The following is a 7,520-nucleotide window of genomic DNA, read 5'->3' on the forward strand; positions in this document are numbered from 1 at the left end:
ATGAGGTACAAAATGTTCTGGTCAATCACTTATAGTAACTTTTAATAACAATAATTGGAACTTTCAGGTGAAATTATTTAGTTCAGCAAAAGTCAAGTTATAAAATTCTTTGGTGTTCAAATCCCTAACTCTCATACATTTAGTAGCAAATCTTTGTTAGCAGGATCTGGCAAAAAAGCAAAAACAAAAAACATTTGGGTGCAGAAAATACAGTGTAATGTAAGCCAAAACTGTCCCTGCTCTTACAGTACTTTCATTATACTGATGAAACAGAAGATGCACACACAACATGTAACATTCAATATAAATGCAAAGATCAAAATAGAGCAGAATGAGGGGAGACGGTGCAAAAGATGAGTAGAAACTGCCAATTTTACCAGCTGTGTCAATACACACTGTGCCCTATTCCAATTGACTGAAATTGAAAAGGTAAACAACTAAGTTCCCAGCCTCCTTTGTACCTAGAAGTGGTTGTGGGCCTATAAAATAATTAAAGAGTCACATTGTTAAGCTACGTCTTTTCAAAGTTGCTTTCAGTTTTTTAGAGGTCCCAATAATACCATGGGAAGAAGTAGTTAAAATAAAACCAAGCGCAGTAAACATGAAGTATTATAATGACATTAGAACAGGACAAGGAGGATATGTTACAGGTAGAACATGATTGAGGGCACAGTTGGTTTAGAGAAGAGGGAAGCTGAGTCTAGAGGAATTCGAACACTAAAACAGTGAACGCAAACTTGGACTGAATCAAAACATGTAGGAAGTGCAACTTGAAAGGAAGGTGTCATACCTTTATTTTCTAGTGGTCAAGGTGCACTCATCATATTCTGGGCCAACTTCTAAGATATTGTTCTGTGAGTGGCTGAAATACCTCTATAAAAGGATTTATTCGATAAGCCAACAATGGTATAGAATTCAAGAGAATAAATAAGTAGAATTATATTTCAATTCTGTACATCAAAAGGGCTTTCCTAAATGTCAAAAGCATCAAAGAGGTCCCATTATAGAGATACTCAGATAAAACCACAGGCCATCAAAGAAGTGTTAGTTGGGCTGCATTAGTGATTTCCAAACCTTGTTCCTTACTGAAGATTTCATTGGTACATGTGAAAAATGGTGTGTGTGTGTGTGTGTGTGTGTGTGTGTGTGTGTGTGTGTGTGTGTGTAAGTATGGGAGTAATTCTCTGGAATGAAGAGCACTGCCTTACTGTGAAGCATGCAGACTCTTCCTTTATAAAATAAAAGCATTCCTAGATTTCATGGATTTTCTTCTATTGTTAATTTTGTATGTACATCTATAGAAACTTTAAAAGCCAACCATTGGCAATCCTTAATATTTGTTCTGATTTCCAGAGAGCATAAGAACAAAAAAGCAATAAAGTTAAGGTCTCTTCTGGCCCAGGGATGCTAGGACAACTGATCGCAATGAAAGGGCATAGCAGTATCTTTATCTTTCCTATCAGTAAACCTGACTATTCAGTGTTGTTCTGGAGGAAGAAACTGCCACAGACCTGGGATTACAAAGAAGAATAAATCTCAGAGAAACAAAGCATTTGCAGTGGGGCAGACATGGCCCCCTTAAACCACTGCCACTCTTTAAAACCAAAGTCTGCAAATCAGCTCAGAAAATGCCAGAATAATTTATCTGTGAAGGTTGTGAGGTACTTAAATTCCTATTACATGGTTACCCTCTCCGTTACAGAGGTCACAGCAGAATGTGATCAGACAGAAAGCAATTTCTGAATAACTGATTCCAAAGTTAGTCAAGTACCTGTAACTCAAATATGCAAATGTTTAAAATAAACCATACCTTGAAGTTGATTCCCACTCAGATACAAACTTCCACCAGCCAAAAACCAAGCCCCTGGATATCCAGTACATACTCACAGTGACACTATAGGACAAACCCCTGGGGTTTTCTAGGCTGTAAAATTTAAGGAATCTGATTGCTACGTCTTCCTCCATCAGAGTGGCTGGTAGGTTTGAACTAGCAACCTTTCTGTTACCAGCCAAGAACTTACCCACTGGAGTACCAAGGCACATTATATAAACTCTGTGATCTATAAAACAGAGTGATACGATCAGCCATTTTAATTACTCTAATGCATCTATCTCAAATGAGAAAGAAACCTAAAATTTGGGTATCCTAGAAATATCTTAGCCAAAAAAACACCTCACAGCCATCAAGTCAATTCCGATCCATAGTGACCACCTAGGACAGGGTAGTACGTCCCTTGAAGGTTTCCAAGACTGTAACTTTTTAGAGTAGAAAGCCTCATCTTTCTCCCTTGGAACAGCTGGTGGATTCGAACTGTTGACCTCGTGGTTAGCAGCCCAACTCATAGCCCACATTACAATGGCTCCTACTTTAATCTCATATTCACTTTAAGAAAGTGAAGTTCAGAAGATTAAAGAGTGGCTCAAAAAATTATTTTGTTTCTCCTTCCCGCCCTAAAGCTGCTTCTACACATCCTGCAAGGGGAAGTAGGTACACTGACAGAAGTAGAAAATCCAAACCCCCCTCTGTTCTTTGGGGCTGTTCCTCACATGTCATTCAAGTTCAAAAAACAAGGGGAAACTCTCAACTTTCTTTTCAGTTCACAGTACACAGCCTAAATTTACTTCAAATTTAGTATGTCTTTGAATGGATTTGTAACCTTAAACCATTACCACAAGTATATGATAAATTCAAAGACTCAATGCCTTCCCTCAGTCTTTAAAACCTTGCATTTACCAATTACGGCTAAGTGAGGAGTGGAGGGTATGGTCACATAAACACATAGTTCTTTGCTAAGCATGCAATAAACACAACCCTTCTTAGTTAGTATTGAATTCCAAACGCAGTACTTTTAAAGGAGTTTCAAATATTAAACAATTACCCTTTCAGGGTAGCACTCTCGTATTTCTCACTCTGAGGGATAAACAGATTTTCAAAACCAATAGCCCATTTCCCTTTCAACTTCAGATAAAAAGATCCCCCAAGGTGAGCAGGTGTCTGTGGAGTTCAAGTATCAGCGAATTCTTCAAAAACCAAACAAAAACCTTTCAACCCCATATTGCACATTTTAAACTTCAATAAGCATCATAGTAGTCAAATCAGGATAAGCTGATAATTTACATATTTGACTTATAATTATTGTCCATAAACCTTAAGCTCTGCAAGAAAGTCTAAAATTGTAAAGCATGATAAGTATTTGATGAAAATATGAATATATTCTAATGCCATCAGGGGAAAAAATGTGTGGCCAGAAGCTCCACCTGTAATTTTGCTTTATTTTCCAGACACAATGCTTCCTATCCCAGTTAATTTCGCCTGCCCTTGTTTTGTTTAGGAGTTGGGCTTCGCTCTGCTTCACGGGCAGTTTGAAACCACCAGCAGCTCCATGGGCGACAGACTGGGTTTTCTACTCCCATAAAAGTTACAGTCTTGGAAACCCACAGGGGATCGCTATGAGTCAGCAATGACTCAGTGGCAGTGAGTTTGGTTTTGCTTTGTTTAGTTTGTGTTTTCCTTTAGCTATTTGTAAATTCTTCTTCTTCTCATAGCCATGGAGTCGATCTCAATGCACAGCAAACCTATAGGGCAGGTAGGATGGCCCCTTGAGTCTCTGAGGCTTTAAATCTACCTGCGCAAACAGCCTCATCTGTCTTCCACAAAAGTGGCCGATGATAAAATTACTTTAAAAAATGTTTTTAAAGACTGGTAACTTCTTGCTCCTAAAAAGGCAAATTACAGGCTGTTCGACGTCTCATAAAAGCTTGTATTTAAAAATGAAAAAATATCAACCGGAGAGATGTCCATAATTCACTCCTTTATTTGAATCATTCATCGCTTCCATCTTGGAGTCCAATTGCATCTTAGAGCCGTTAGGAGTCAATGTAATTTGTATACAAAATCTCATGACCGCACTTTCCCACGAATATAAACCTAAACCAAGCTCACTGCCATCGAGTCACTACTGACTCACAGCAACGCTAAAGGACATGGCAGAACTAGCCTGGTGGCTTTCTGAGACTGTAACTCTTTATGGGACTAGACTGTCTCACCTTTCATACTCATATCTGAGTCAGGCAATCAAGCAGTAAACAACTCAAACAGAAAGGTTCTTCTAAACAATGACAAACACACTGTAGGCCATTGAATTCTTCAAAATAAGTCAACATGTGAAATAGATACTCTCAAAAATTTGACTAAGCACATTAAACAAATTTTCTTTTCAAATCCATCTTTAGAATTTAGATAACAATTATGGGCCACTATTTGACGTCTGCATAGTCATGTGTTTACATTGGTGTTACATGCAAGTAATCATACTTTTAGCAAAGCAATGCTTTTGAAATTATTTTTCACTCATCAAACATTTTAAGACTGAAAAAATTACAACCGGAATTACACAAATAGACAACTCAAAAGCCCAGTTGACAAAATCCCTGTAACAGGAAAGCCATCTAGTGTTAACGTTTAGAAATGAAGACTGCAGACAAAAGAGGCAAAGAAAGGGAGGAACTCAAGGACTATTTTGACCTTAATGAGCAAACCCATGAGAATCACCAAGATTCTATCTCTTAGGGGTTGTGGACGGATCATTATCTAAACCAAGTCCAAATTTAAGCAAAATCTAAATGTCTACACTTTTAATTGGGCCTACATCTTGTTTTGGTAAACAAAATTCCGTAACCAATGCACTTGATTTTTCTAACACTCGGGCTGAAGGCATTTTGGAGCGAATTAATTTAACTGAAGCAGGTTAATGATGACAAATCTCTCCCAGAGGGAGTTGTGCTCTCCTCCCGAGAAACATCGCCTCTCTCTTGCAGTGAATGAAACGAAATTGATTCTTTGGGTTTGCAGCCAGACTGAAAATGAATCTGGAGGTGCCCTCGGTGGTACTCCCTGAATGTGCTCAAACTACCTTCAATAATATGGTGCGACTCTGTCCCGGGAGCAGAGAGGCAGCGAGACCTCAGGAGGCGAAAGAGAGAATGCACTCAGTCCACAGCGTGCGCGCCCGTGACAGGGGATCTTACAAAGAGGGATGTGCAGTCTTCCAACCCCACCCCGCACCCCCCCCCGCCCCGCCCGCCGGGGGTGGGGCTCCAGGCCCGCTCCCGGGGCCCGTCTTTAAGGAACGACACGCCCTGCAGCAAGTTAAACAAGTCACCCCAATTGGTCGCAGGGTAACTGTGTCTGGCATTTTGTGTCTTTTCAAGTGCTGTCCAGAGAGGAGTTGGCCCAGCACCCAAAGCAAAGGTTCTCATTAGCGCGAATGTCACCAAGGAAGGAATAACCTTTCGGTTGATCGATAACTTTGAGAGAATGAGCGGGGCGGCTCCTCTTCCTTCTGCGAGCGGGGCCCCCAGCCGCTGGAGGTCGCACGGACACCCCCATTCCAGGAGCCCGCCAACCGGCTCAGCCCCAGCAGGGTCCCGGTGCTCCGGACTCGGAGCGCGCCAGCCCCGCGCCGCCAGCCGCAGCGCACCCCACCGAGCGGCCACTTTCCCGTCCCCCCCCCCCCCGGACCGGTGCCCACAGGGGCTGTCCCCAGAGACCGGATCGATCGCCCCCAGGTCCCGCCACTCCCTCGGAGAAGCCAAAAGCTGCCCTCTTGCCCCTCTCGCGCCCCACACGCACCTCAGCAACCGCGTCGCTCCGGGACCTGCTACAGCCCGCGCGCGCGGGACGGCAGAGGCCAGGGCCGCTGCCCGGGGCAGCCCATCGCTGCCCGCCCCGCCGGCCCGGCCTCCGACTCTCCCCGTGGCGGGGCTGCAGGCTGAGGACCCCGGGCTCCGTCGGGAAGCTTCCGCGGGGCTGGCCGCCAGAGCTCTGGTCGGCGGCGGGTGGAGGCGACGCTGCGGGCTCTGGAGGGGTCGCCCGAGGGGAGCAATCAAAGCGCTCCCGCTCAGCGCTCCGCTCCGCTCCTCCGGGCTCCGCCGTCTGCTGCGCCAGGTCCGACACCGCCTGCCGCCCGCTCCCGGCGGCGCCGCCCCGCCCCCTGCGGCCGTCCATTGGCTGCGGCCTGCGGGCCCCTCATACCGCGCCCAGCGATTGGCTGATCGTCCTGTCCGTCTCGAGGTGCCGCGGGGCTCCAGACGCAGTCGGAGCTCGCTGGGTTCCCAGGCCGGCGGCGCGGAGAGCTGCTGGTCTAGGAAGGGAGCCAGAGCGCGCTTCTTACAAAGGGGCAGCGCTCGGCGGGCAGCGGGTGCTGCGCGGGTCTTGGGGAGTCCCGGGGCGGCTCACCGGGCTGCGGACTCCCGAGAGGACTCTGCGCTCACAATTGGAAGCCATGGCCTGGCTCTCAGGATGCGCACTCCCTCCCTGGCAAGAGTAAGTTCCCTGCTGAGTTTCCCCGTCTTCCGCCGTGTACCGACTGCAAGCCCAGAGCATCCCGTCTGGCTCCGAACTGCGCGGCTTGCCAGATCGCGCCCGGCCCGAGTCCACCGCCCACCGGGCGAAGCTGACAAGCCATCTGGCACTGGGCGTCCCAGCAAGGAAGCCGAGTGCTCGCCGGCTCCGGACTCCGTGAATCATCGAGGCACGGCGGCCCATGAATCCTGGTCCGACCGGCCCGGGACGCCGTGATAGCGCCCCGGTACGGGCCAGAGACACCTGGGCAGTTTGCTCAAAAGAGGGCTCCGCAGTTTGCCGGCCGAAGTGACTGATCTTCGGGATCTCAGCAGGTCGACCCCGTAGGTGTGCCCAGCTGGGAGCGTCCAGGGCTGGCTGGTTGGTGGCACCGAGAAACGCAGGAATAAATTGTTGTGAGGTTGGCTAGTTGGTGCCGAGTACGCAGCAATACTGCTGCAGAGGGCACTTTTCAGAACCTGGTGAAAAGAGACAGAGTCGCAGCCCTATGCCCCTGGCCTAGCGGGAGCCTACCCACTTCTCAAGGCAATTTAGGAAGCGTGCTTGTTGGATCTCTATGTCGCCAAGAAGGAAATAAACTTTTTTTAAACCATCTTTTCGACTTCCCTAAGACGCATTGCCTGAAAACATTATTGTAAGTTGTTAGCTTCTTGAATTCGTTGCTGAAAGATTGAAGGATATCTGAGTACTCCTTTAAGCTTGGTCAGGCTGTATCTGCCTATAGTGGCACAGTACTAGTTTAGGTGGCTTCTAAGTTACCTGGTGGCACAGAGGTTCAGTACTGGACTACTGACCTGAAAGTTGGCGCTTCCAACCCACCTAGTAGCACTTTGCAACACAGACCTAGTGGTCTGCTTTTTCGAAGGTTGCGGCCATGAAAAACCCTGTGGAGCAGTTCTAGTCTGACACACATGGGGTCACCGTGAGAATTAACTAGTTAGCCTTCCAGCCACAATATAGAATTTTTAGAGCTGGCTTTTCAATTTCAGAGCTGGGCTTTGTCTCTAGAAATTGATGGTGGCTGGATTCAGGGTTTGAAGCCTTTCAGAGACAAAATTCTTCCTGATGAGATACATTGCCTCTATCTTTCTTTGGCAAACACTTGCCAGAACAAAAACATGTATATGTAGGACAATATTTTACAGCTCTTTTTAAA

At 46.3% G+C, this 7,520-nt stretch overlaps 1 protein-coding gene across 2 annotated transcripts in view; it reads right to left on the reverse strand.

The window, feature by feature from the left end:
- SIPA1L2 (signal induced proliferation associated 1 like 2) overlaps positions 1 to 5,911 on the reverse strand; it is a 273,295-nt gene extending 267,384 nt beyond the window's left edge. For both annotated transcript variants that reach the window (XM_075532082.1, XM_075532091.1), the window contains exon 1: positions 5,633 to 5,911. The gene's annotated coding sequence lies outside the window, so the exon portion shown is untranslated. The remainder of the gene's footprint in view (positions 1 to 5,632) is intronic.
- Positions 5,912 to 7,520: the final 1,609 nt, after the last annotated feature.

The sequence above is a fragment of the Tenrec ecaudatus genome, chromosome 1 (genome assembly GCF_050624435.1).
Source record: "Tenrec ecaudatus isolate mTenEca1 chromosome 1, mTenEca1.hap1, whole genome shotgun sequence".
In the NCBI taxonomy this organism is placed as follows: Eukaryota; Metazoa; Chordata; class Mammalia; order Afrosoricida; family Tenrecidae; genus Tenrec; species Tenrec ecaudatus.